Source organism: Bidens hawaiensis, unplaced genomic scaffold, assembly GCF_021521415.1.
Source record: "Bidens hawaiensis isolate Kalapana, Puna unplaced genomic scaffold, B.hawaiensis_p1.1 tig00002631_1, whole genome shotgun sequence".
In the NCBI taxonomy this organism is placed as follows: Eukaryota; Viridiplantae; Streptophyta; class Magnoliopsida; order Asterales; family Asteraceae; genus Bidens; species Bidens hawaiensis.
In genome coordinates this window covers 2,388,030-2,400,270 of record NW_027491143.1, presented here as the reverse complement: position 1 = coordinate 2,400,270, position 12,241 = coordinate 2,388,030, and the positions used below count along the sequence as shown (strand labels likewise).

General features: G+C 36.2%; 1 pseudogene; it reads left to right on the top strand.

Annotated features, from left to right (window-relative positions):
* The first annotated feature begins 8,641 nt into the window (after positions 1 to 8,641).
* On the top strand, positions 8,642 to 11,998 carry LOC143620703 (uncharacterized; annotated as a pseudogene).
* The last annotated feature ends 243 nt before the right edge of the window (positions 11,999 to 12,241 follow it).

Below are 12,241 nucleotides of genomic sequence, written 5' to 3'. Positions count from 1 at the left end.
CGTTAGATATTTGGTTATAGACCGATCTTTGCGGACATGCAAGACTAATACAATCTGTCCAGAATTTAAAACGAGTTTTTAACGAACTTAAGTTCAGATTTAGGACAAACGGAGCTTACCATCGCGTTCGGGACGTCGAAAAATAGTTCCGGGTAGAAGACGGGCTTCGGCCACCACCGGACCACCACGCCGGACCACCACCGGCCACCGCGGACCACCACCGGACCACTGCCGTCCGCCAGCCACTTGCCGGATTCCTCTAGCCTCTCTCTACTCACTCTCTCTCTAAAGTACAGATTGTGATGTTAATAACGAGGAAAATTTTTCAAAAATGATTTCTTTTGTAATAGTAGTTTCAAAAATTGTATGACTTTAATAGATAGTTACAAAAATGGTGTAACCGTGGTTTGAAATCACGGTTTGTGTAATTTTATATGAATGTGTCAGATGAGAATTAAAAAAAGTAATAATTTTGATTAAAATAAGGCAAGTTGTGTTTTCAAACCACAGATTGAAGAAAAAAAATAAAGCCTAATACCACTTTCATTTTTGTGGTGGTTTTGCTATCAAGTCATGGTTTGAAACCACGGTTTGATCTTTTACTTTTTTTTTACATCTGATATGTATATATAGTTTTGTTTTTTTTAATAAACCAGTGATTTCAACCTAGGTTTTGCTTTCTTTTCTTATTTTTTCTTCTTTAATTTATTTTGAATGTTCAAGAGAACGTCATGCACCACGTACTATAAAAAAAGTTTGAATGTTGCTTATATTACTCGGCATTTAAAAAAATAATAATTTAAAAGATCAAAACGTGGTTTCAAACCACGGCTTGACTTACAAAACCACCACACTAACACGAAAAGCGGTATTAGATTACCACTCCTGTACAATCCGTGGTTTGAAACCACGGCTTGCCTTATTTTAATCAAAATTATGATTTTATGAAATTCCTATCTGACACATTCATTAGAAAATACCCAAACCGTGGTCTCAAACCACAGTTACACCATTTTTGTAATATATCTCTAAAACATACCATTTTTTAAACAACTTTTGCAAAAGCACTATTTATGAAAAATTTTCTAATAATGAGTGAATGGTGGGGTAACCCACCTTATATAGGTGACGGTTTTAAACGAGTTTTTCGATCGCGTTTCGATTTCTTGCTCCAACAAAACTGCTACTTCGTCAAAATACATTATTCTTATTCTGTTGTCGACTTAAATTTGTCTCGTTAACTTATTGTTTCCTCTATTAAATTATTGACGATCGTTACCCGGTGTCGGTTCCGTGTTACTCCGAACTTAATAAAACTAGTGTGGTTGTTTTTCCCAAAAACAACTCATTCAAACTTATGGTGTTTATTTGATTTATTTTATCTAAATTACAAATCTCAAATATAACAATATTATTAAATTTTACAAGATCATCAGTACATGGGCTTTAACGATCGTGTTCAAAAATACTAATTTGTATTTTACCGCTTCGTTATAACTCAGAATTGAGCCACGTTTTCGCCTACGTTCTCGGTTTTTGATCCTATAAAATATTCAAATGGATTCACCCCTGGAAACTTTCTCGAATGTCAGGTTGAATTTTCACATGTTTAACCGAATACGTTCGTTTCTCCGTCATTTATCACCAGAATTTCTTTATTCTGTCTCACTTCTCACATGTTTTACAATGTATATATTCCCTTCATTCTTAGCTTAAAATAATATATTTAACTTATGGGTCTTAGTCTTCACTTAATCCAGCCTAAACATGTAAGGCCCCGAACCCGGTGACCCTACTTTAGCGTCGGATTTACTCATAAACACAGTTCTTCAAATCAGAGTTTATTAAAACTTTTCGCGGAATATAAAACATCAATCATTTGTTGCAAAACATTAAATCTTTTCTTTGATACCATAACACAAAACTTTATATTTAAAACATCTTTACTTCTTTCTTCAGATGCCAGCCGTTCAATCCATGCCGTGTGTCATCCTCATGCTAACTCTATAATCAGCTCACCTGCGTGCATACTAAAAGTCAGCTACGCTGAGTGAGTTCTAGGTAATCGAACGCCATACATTACATACACATACATACATATCTGTAGATACATATCCATACTTCACTAGTTACCCTTCTGTTCTACATACATACTTGCTACCATACATACATACATATCTACAATCACTAACCTCAGTCTACCGAGAGTACGTTCATAGTTCACCGTCTATACCTGTACTCAAGGTCGGGAACACGTACAAGGTTCGCAGTCCTTACCTATGTTCACCATTTATGGTACGTACAAGGATCGCGGTCCTTCCCTATACCATAGTACATCCACAACACGTACAAGGTTCGCAGTCCTTCCCTATGTTGCAACCTAATTCATAGCACGTACGAGGTTCGCAGTCCTCCCCTATGCTACAAAATCAGCACGTATAAGGTTCACAGTCCTTTCCTATGCTGAAATACATCCACAACAAGTACAAGGTTCGCAGTCCTTCCCTATGTTGCAACCTAATTCATAGCACGTACGAGGTTCGCAGTCCTCCCCTATGCTACAAATACAGCACGTATAAGGTTCACAGTCCTTTCCTATGCTGACGCCTATCTACATTACGTATAAGGTTCGCAGTCCTTATCTACGTTTACATATATCATCTACTTCACGTATAAGGCTCGCAGTCCTTAACTACGCCATTACCAGCCGAGTCTATGTCCGACAGAAGTTAGAGGGATTTGCCATCCTAACTTACTGTGTCGAACGTAGAACCCACATGCCATTCGGGTACCTATATACACATACTTACATTATAACATAAGAACACTCTAGGCATTCTTTACCTCATTCATTTAACAACCATACCCCTTGTCGTTACGTGCAATATCCGAAGATCGTTCACGCCCCGACAAGTATTCATTTGAAATATTCATACATCTTCGATATATAATATTCGTACCTTTATTTTTAACCTGACAGTACGCGCAATATCCGAAGATCGTTCGCGTACCGACAAACAATCATTCATATCTATCACACATATCACATATGACATACACTTATCACTTAGGATAAATGTATTAACAACACATTGAGTATGCACACAGCCCCGAAAACATAACAAGGAATGGGGCTAGAAACTCACCTGAACACGGTTACGTTCACCGTTAATCGTAATCCCTTTCTTCAGCTGTGCACGGCTGACTGTATAACAAGTACACGTATCAAACAACTATCACTACTCATATCATCTTTCCAGTCTTAACTACTACCCACAACGAACGGGGGTCCGGGGGCAGCGCCCCTGGCAGCGGGGTCTAGGGGCGGCAGCCCCTAGCAGGGTCCAAGGGGCAGAGCCCCTGGCTGGGGTCGAGCTGCCAGGTCAGCTTGGAAAAATTTTATTTACATTAACTGTCTTAACACATTTTCCATTAGGTTTTTAATTATTTTCTAAGCGAACTTAACTTTAGGCGAAGTTAAACCTTAAGCGAACTTAGCTTTAGGCGAAGTTAAACCTTAGGCGAACTTAGCTTTAGGCGAAGTTAAACCTTAGGCGAACTTAGCTTTAGGCGAAGTTAAACCTTAGGCGAACTTAGCTTTAGGCGAAGTTAAACTTTAGGCGAACTTAGCTTTAGGCGAAGTTCATCAGGCGAACTTAGCTTGCAGGCGAAGTTGTCGTCTGCAGGTTCTGTTCGCTCTTAAATCCTTCGTTCCTTAACCAAATAACTCGATTTAGGTACCCTTGGAATCGTCTGACCAGCGCCTACAAACCCCAACTATCAAATCGACCTAATATCGATGTTTAGAGGGTGCGATTTAGGCATATAGGTTACGGGTCCTTTTTATCAATCGATTAACCCATCAAATCATAACCATTTTCAGTAAGTTTAGCTTTGTTGGATTCGTTTTTACCATACAAACTCAGATCTACCATTTCTCAAATAAACCGAACCTATACGAACGATTTCTAACCATAAACGTACCTTGAACGAGTCGAACTTACGAACACGAGCTGGTCTTGTTGCTTTGGTTCGTCACGACGATCTAGCACCAACTAACGTTTACTCTCTCTCGGATCCTGCTCGTTTATGGTGTGTGTGTTTTGAATGTGTAGAGATTAGAATGGAAAGAGATGAGGTTTAGGGTTTTATGGTGGTTTAGGGGATATTTATATCCCTTAAAGCCCATGGACCTAAGGCCCATTCTCATTTAACCCATCTCAATTAATCTAACACTAGCCCGACTCATACCAACTCCTACTCTATTATTAAGTAATATAATTAATATCATTTTGGAAATTTCGGGATGTTACAAAACATGTCTTAATCTCGTTTATGGAATATAATAATACTTTTATTTTGCCGGGTATCACAATGGTGGAATTCCATTCGATTTCGTCTTCAATGATAATAGGGCAACCGTCTGCAAGATTTGATTAGATACTATAATGGTGGTTTATTTTAATTGATGGAATATTAATTGCAATTGAAGGTAGCAAGCAGAGATAAACTGAGGGTGGATTGCAATAATTGGAGGCCGGAGTGAATGGATGGTCGCCTGAAATTGAAGTTTGAAGTCATCGGTGGTGATCCTTAATAAATTCTACGGCGTCTTAGAGAGAGAAAATGTAGGAGATGAAGAGACACCCATATGTATTATAATGTAATATAGATATAGATATAGATAGTTACAATAATATGAAACTTCAAACTTATCATCAATGATAGTTAACACATAGTAAAAGCAATTGATTAGGGAGGGGGTTTGATGAGGTAATATGAGTTGTTTCATAACACACCCCTTAGGGATGACAGTGAAACCCGAACCCGATGAGAATACCCGAAACCTGACATAATTGGGACGGGTCTGGGATTAGCTTTGAAATTTTTCATGGGTTTGGGACGGGTCTGGGATTTTAATATACCCGATTACCCAATAATATGGACCCATTTACCCGATTATGTACCCGGCATAACTAATATATATATATATATATATATATATAAACATAAAAAATAGTATTTGTAGTTTGTGTTAACTATTTTATTAAGTTTTTTACGTTCTAGTAACGTTCAAAATTATTAGAAGGATATTGTGTGTGTATAAATATATATGTGTGTGTATTGTATATAAGAAATCAATTAAAAAACATATTGACTAGTTATATGTTGTCAAGACCCGACATGTATACCCGAGACCCGATGGATAATTACCCGATAAATACCCAACGTGTCTAGGACGGGGTCTTATAATCGGGTCCGGATCTGGAAATACAAAGACTCGTCCCAAACCCGACCCATTGTCATCCCTACACCCCCTCAATCACATTAGCACTCATCATACACTTTAACAACATACTTCAGGACTTAGAGAATAAATTGATCCTTTTGGATCAGTTTTGCTAACTCATTAAAAACCTTGCTAAGACAACCAGTATAACAAAACTGGAAGGCCTTGCATCGGCCTTCATGAAGTCAGTTTAACTTGGCCCAAGTCTGAGGACTGGTAAATTTCTTAAAAGATGGAATCCAAGCATAACCGACTAACATGCATGTAGGACGGGTTCTGGCTTTATTGGGCCGGTAATTCGGTCCATAAAATTCTGCTACCAAAAATTAGTAACAAAAGTTAAAAACCAATAACTATCAGAAGCCACTCGGTTAAACTGATTACGTATGTTTTTGCAAACTATGTTCATTAGCGCACTCACACTTCATATTTGGTGTTGTTGTATGTTATGCCTTCGTCAACAATGGTCAAAGTGTTTGTTGATACCATTTACAACCAGTCAGGGGTGGCTCGTGGCACAGCGAAAACAAGTTAGGGCTTTAGGCCCCCACTCAGTTAAGGCCGCCAAATCCAAAAAAAACATTATATATAGATATGTTATAATGGGTAGAGTAAACTCGAAGTAATGTATTGGTGTGGTGGTAAGTTTGGTTGTTACTAAAATATAGTTTATAAGTTTAAAACTTGTAATAAGCAATTTTTTTTCCTAACAATTGTTATGAAAAGGCCCCAAAATCTTGTTTTGATTTAGGCCTCCACATTCGTTGAGCCGGCCTGCAACCAGTTCACCAGTTCGAGGGTGTATTAGTCATTTGTCTAAAGTGTTTAGTTAATCAAAGTGTGGTTTAAGTTCTCGCAACTAGTGAAACTACAGGGACTCGAAGTGTTAACATTGAAACTTGTTAGTTTTACTTTTTTTTTTCTTTCGGTTCATTCTTTATAAATGGCTCTGGTTTCTAATGAATGTCTTGTTTCAATAGTATATATCACTTGTAATGTTAGGGCTGCAATGAGTTGGGCTATACTGTACCCTTTGCAATATGCACACCAAATGTTTGCTTAGATGCGGTTGGTTCTCGGTGATATTCACTCATTTAAATGAATACATCCCACTTTTCATATGGTTTTTTAAAGAAAATTTCATCAATAATAAATGATCTTTTTATCTTTAATATAAATATGATTTTGTTATGTAAAAATAAAAAAATTAAGTCATTGTGTCTTTTTGCTTACCATTGTGTATTTTCTCGTCATTGTATTTTTTTGCCGTTGTGTATTTCATTGTGTTTTTTTTTAAATACTAATAACACCTTTGTGTAATAAGAATATGTAAATATATTGAAAAATACCAACAAATTATCTAATACGTATAACACAGTGATGAATATATGTTACACAATAACTTGAAACGTAAAACACAATAATGAATACGTATAACACAATGGCCTGAAACGTAAGTAACAATGATAAATACATATAACTTAATGACATGAAACATAAAACATAATAGAAACTACATAATACGCATTACTTGAACGTAATACACAATGAACATAATACTATTTTCTCAAATTAAGTGAATGTTGAACACAATGACTAAAACACAATGATAAGCAGAAAGACAAATGTTGAGCACAAAGACACAATGACGAACAAAAAGACACAATGACGTAATCTTTGTTTTAATTTTATCTTTAATATGAGTACCAATTGAAAACACAACGACCAAAAATCTATAACACAATGATAGAAAAACCCAATTAAAAACACAATAGACAACCAAATAACACAATATAAGAGAACCTACTATTTTTTTATATTTATATAGCAATATGATATTCATATTAAAGATAAAAAAACGCTTGTTATTATAGTAAAAGAAATTTCTAAAAAAGTTGTCGTATGAAAAAGTTATAGACATTTTAAAATGATAAAAAAATTGACACGTGTTTTGATTGTGAAGAGAGAAAATCATCATAGACCTTCATGCCCTTTTTATCAATTTTTATTTTTAAATTAATCTCCATCATCCAAATTTAACATCAATGAATCATATTTCTTTTCACCGTTCTCATTTTTGTTGTACCTTTTATTTTAACTACCCTTAATTAGTAACCTAATATAGCAGCTGATTCTACGTGTTAAGTTTCTTTTTAACTCACCCACTGTTGTGCTCTTAGGGCTTGCGTAGTGGTAAGGAGAATGGGGCGACAACTCAAATTTTGGGGCGAAAGGTGGCTACAACACCGCCCCGGCGAATTGTGTGTGTGTGTGTTGGGGGGGGGGGGTGGGGGTGTGCTTATCGCCTTGCTTCCCTTTGGCTATATTATTATTATATTAGTATGTGTGTGGTGATATATATGTATACATATATATATATATATATATATATATATATATATATATATATATATATTTGGCTACAACGGGAAGGTTAACGTACAAATGAAATTAACTTGTTAAACGTGAGAATCAAGTAGAGTAATTATATATACAAGTAGAGTAATTATGTAATTACATCTTAGAGTAATTATCATAGAGTAATTACATAATTACTCTACTTGATTCTCACATTTAACACGTTAATTTCATTTGTATTTGATCCAAACCCTTATTACACCCTAAAAACAAAAACCCACCATTTGCTAACTGGGCGCCACATGACGTAAAACGCCTAATTTTGTAGCCCCACCACTGTAAATAGCGCAAATTGAAATTTAAAATCACAATAGACGTTTGATTTATTCCTTCTACTCGCATACTTACAACTTTGATTATTATTAAGCTTAATATAAATCACAAAAAATGCAAGTGTAAGAAATAAATCAAAAGTTATAATTATTACTATTATTGATATAAAAGCCTTTGGCTTTAATGAACAAAATAAAACATAATTAAATACAAGTGGAGCCGGTGGCTAGCAATGAAACAAACTGAGAATGCATTTGTTTTGTTAGGATACTTTTGGTCATTGTTTATACCAACTATATCTTATTTATTTTTTTTGTATGCATTTGATTTGTTAGGCTATTCCGTATCTTTTAAATAAAAGGCTAGAAAAACTTCTACAATTGTTCTTTGTTCTTCTGATGACGTATCTTTATTCCAAGTTAGATATATATTATTGATATAAAAAGATATTATTGATATAAAATGCCTTTGGCTCAAACGAAGAAAATAAAACATAATGAAATACAAGTGGAGCTGGAGGATAAAAGGGCAACATGTATAGTTAACTGTGATCATATAAGTTTAGTTCCAAAAACGAACTCAAGGCAACCGATAATTTGCTTACCATCTTCCTTTCATATTACTTTCCTCTTTTATGGGCTTATCATACCTTTTACTATCGTCACCATTTCGGCTTCCTTAGGGGGAAACGAGACCGACCACATGGCTTTATTATCATTTAAGAAGATGATCACCCAAGATCCATATGGAGCTCTAAGCTCTTGGAACACATCTTTCCATTTTTGTGATTGGAGTGGTGTTTCATGCGGGAAGCGACATAGAAGAGTGATGCGTGTACAGCTGAGCTCAAAAGGCCTGAAAGGCTCACTGTCTCCTCACATAGGGAACCTCAGCTTCCTTCGTGAATTTGACCTCTTTAATAACAGCTTTGAATTAAGAATCCCTGATGACCTTGGACGTTTGTCAAGGCTACGTCTCCTCGATCTTGGGTATAACAAATTCATTGGATTCATTCCAACTAACTTGTCTGGCTGTTCTAACCTTGAAAGGCTTGGTCTTTGCAACAATATGTTAGTTGGAAGCATACCGAAAGAAGTCAGTTTTCTCTCGAAACTAACTGTTCTTTCACCATGTGCGAATAACTTAACAGGCGGAATCCCACCTTCCCTTGGAAATATTACATCAATGGAAATCTTCTCTATTACTAGCAATCCGTTGGGCGGGGGCATTCCACATGCCTTAGGCAATTGGAAAAACTTAAGACGATTTTACTCGGGAAACTGTAACTTACATGGATCCTTCCCTCATTCCATCTATAATCTCTCCATGCTAACTTACTTTTCCTCACCTGCGAACCAGCTTACTGGTTGTCTTCCTCAAGCCATAGGTGCAATGCTTCCTCATCTTATTGAACTTCAGTTGAGGAATAACAATCTAACTGGACTTCTTCCACCCTCTATATCTAACTGCTCGAAATTACAGGTTATTGAATTGAGTAGAAATTTAGTGGGAAGTTGACATTAAGTCTGCACAGTAACAACCTCTATGGACACGAAGATGCTGATGAAATGAAGTTTATTGATTCTCTGGGTAACTGCAGCCATTTATCGAAGTTGGTTCTTAGTGGTTGCAACTTTCAAGGAATGCTCCCAAAATCAATCGGTAATCTTTCTGAACAGCTCAGTACTTTATATTTATCAGAAAATCAGTTACATGGAAACCTACCTTCAAGTATAGGTAATCTAGTTGGTTTGACATTTTTAGAACTAGGAGATAATCGTTTAACTGGAAAAATCCCCACAACCATCGGTATGCTTCAAAAGTTACATCTTGCGGGTCTATACAAAAACCAATTTACTGGTTTCATCCCAGACACCATCGGGAACTTATCCTTGTTGATTAGACTTCATTTATATTCAAACATATTGGAAGGGCATATACCACTAAGTCTGGAAAATTGTCTTCACCTATCTGAGTTGTACCTCAATGACAATAAACTTAGTGGAGAAATACCTAAGCAGCTTTTCCAACTTCCATCTCTGTCAATAACATTAGATCTTTCCACAAACATGTTGTCTGGTTCACTTCCAATAGAGGTTGGAGAACTCAAGATGTTGAGTATTCTGGATTTATCATATAATAACTTATCAGGTAGCATTCCTTCCAGCCTTGGTGGTTGCACTAGCCTATTTATTTTATATCTAAATGACAACTTATTTCAAGGCATGATACCACCATCACTAAGTTCCTTAGGTGGTGTGTCCTTACTTGAACTTTCTCGTAATAACTTATCTGGTCCAATACCAAGATTCTTGGAACATTTTTCATTAGAATATTTGGGCCTATCCTCTAATGATTTTGTTGGAGAAGTACCCATTTTAGGAGTGTTTGCCAATGCAAGCGCGTTCTCGATTTCAGGAAATGGTAGGCTATGTGGTGGCTTGGTTGAACTTGGGTTACCCAAATGCAAGGAGACAAAGAAACATAGAAAACGGCTTACTCTATTGGTGATAGTCATTATGATAGCATCTGCACTTTTCGCAATATTATTTATAGTGTATTTTTGGTGTAAGAAGAAAAGCAAGAGACAACCATCTCAATCATTGATGAATGAAAGAATCTTGAAAGTATCATACAATCAACTAGCTAGGGCTACTAATGGATTCTCTGAGACCAATTTAATTGGTCATGGCAGCTTTAGCTATGTTTATAAAGGAATCCTTGATAGTGATGATGAATTTGTTGCAATCAAAGTGTTACATCTTCAAATTCAAGGAGCTTACAGAAGCTTTGATAAGGAGTGTGAAGCATGGCGGAGTATTCGACACCGAAATCTGTTGAAGATAATAACTTCATGTTCAAGTATTGATTTTCAAGGCAATGATTTCAAAGCCTTGGTTTATGAGTACATGCCCAACGGGAGTTTAAATGATTGGTTGCATTCAAGTACACGTACACATCGGTTAGACCTTATCCAAAGAATAAATATTCTTATCGATGTCGCATGTGCACTTGATTATCTTCATAATCACTGCCACACATCTATCGTCCATGGAGATTTGAAGCCTAGCAATATTCTTCTTGATGAAGACATGGGGGCCCATGTTGGAGACTTTGGTTTATCCAAATTTCTTGGAACAGACACAACTCAGAGCAACTCTTTAGGATTTAGAGGAACCATCGGTTATGCACCTCCAGGTAAAACTCAAGTATTCTAGAACGCCCGTGTTTATTTACACTCTCTATTACCTATCTCATATTAAAATGCTTATATGTTGCAGAGTATGGCCTCGGGAGTGAGATGACATGTAGCGGGGACGTCTACAGCTTTGGAGTTTTATTGTTGGAGGTTATGACAGGGAAAAGACCGACAGATGACATGTTTAACAACGGCCTTAGCCTTCATAAATTTGCATACATGGCCTTTCCGAACCACGTGGCGAATATTATTGACGATGACCTTATAAATTACCCTCAAGATGACGCAATACTCACGCAAACTAACACAAGAAATGCACAGAAGGCAGAGGAATGTATGGCTTCAATTTTGAATATTGGAGTGTCATGCTCAGTGGATTCTGGACCACAACGGATGAATATCAAAGATGCTGCCAGCCAGTTGCAGAAAGTTATGGTTACACTTCAAAATGTTTGAGGTGTGATCGCCTTTTACTTAAGTGGAAATAAAGATAGACAGGTATACGCTAGATTCAAGATCTATCTTGGTTGTGCATCTGATTCGTTTCTCCTTCTATTTCTTTTGTAGGCACCGAGCAATGTTCTCTTCTATTTGTGGTGTTGATCGTGTGTCGGGGCTAAATCATTAATAAAGGGGTGGGATTCTGCCTGCCAATTTGAATCACTTAGTTATTATGTCTTGTGTTTGTTTGTTGTTGTATATTGATAGATTGGTTATGTATATGGATTGTACTTGAATTTATATCCTATATGATTATCGCTTTTGGTTATGTATTTGTATTCTTAAATTGCATCTTAGAATCTTTTGGTTCTTGATTTCTAGTTATTCTACTGTATATCTATTTCTCATTTGAACAAGTATCTGATCGTGTTCGTATTCATATAAAATATTGGGATCATTACAATTTTAGGGTCAGGAATCAATTGAATATCATTTCCAACTTTTTGTAATGGTAGGAACGTAATGAATTGAACCTTGTGCAACAACAGTATATCAGTTAATATAATGCAAGGGCTGCAAGCTTGTTTCCATTTCATGAACCATGTATTGAACTCATTCAA